The sequence below is a fragment of the Myotis brandtii genome, unplaced genomic scaffold (genome assembly GCF_000412655.1).
Source record: "Myotis brandtii unplaced genomic scaffold, ASM41265v1 scaffold6, whole genome shotgun sequence".
Classification (NCBI taxonomy): Eukaryota; Metazoa; Chordata; class Mammalia; order Chiroptera; family Vespertilionidae; genus Myotis; species Myotis brandtii.
The window spans coordinates 1,944,402-1,945,161 of record NW_005370271.1 but is presented as its reverse complement, the minus strand read 5'-3'; positions in this window follow the sequence as shown (position 1 = coordinate 1,945,161).

The window sequence follows — 760 nt, the reverse complement described above, 5'->3', positions numbered from 1 at the left end:
CAAGAGGAAGAGGAGACAGCACCTTTGCCCTTGCTCTTGGAACAAGGACAGATGCACAGAAAAACAGACGAGCAAGCTTCTCCCACGGAAACAGCCCCGCGGAGCCGCGCTCTCACAGGCCCCATCGGCTGTGTGATGAGGTGCCACAGGGAAGAGGGATGTTCTGCAGCTTGTTAACTAACTGATGAGTCAGGGGCCACGGCAGCCGAAGCGTGAAGGAGGAAATGCACAAACAGGGCTCGGCGTGGCCCCGCCTGCCGGAGCACGCTCCCCCTCCTTCGTCTCCCCCGCCCCCCCACTGATGACAGCGCAGAGAGCCCTGGCAGGCTGTGGGCAAGCCTGGGGGGACAGGGGTTAATGCGGGGTCAGGGCTGGTGCTGCCTGGGGTAACAGGGGCCATTGGGGCCTGAGGGGCTGACTAAGCCAGAGAAATGCTGGGATCCAAGTCCCTGGGACAAGCAAACTGATCCCAAGTGCGGGGAGGTGGGGGGTTACTGGTAGGCTAGGCTCCAGCAGTCAGGAGAACAACAGCAAAGACCCGAGATGCAGGCTCTGTAAGGACTATGAGCTGGAGTGGGCTCAGTGTGAGGGTCAGGGCCCTGAGGGCCGCCTGGAATCACAATATTATCCATAGTAACAGCTGATGCAATACTATATAATAAAAGGCCAGCAGCCATAAGCGTAACGACCGGAATGACCGCTGGACCAGTTGCCATGAGGTGCATTGACCACCTCTCAGCCCCTCCCCCCCCGTCCCCCC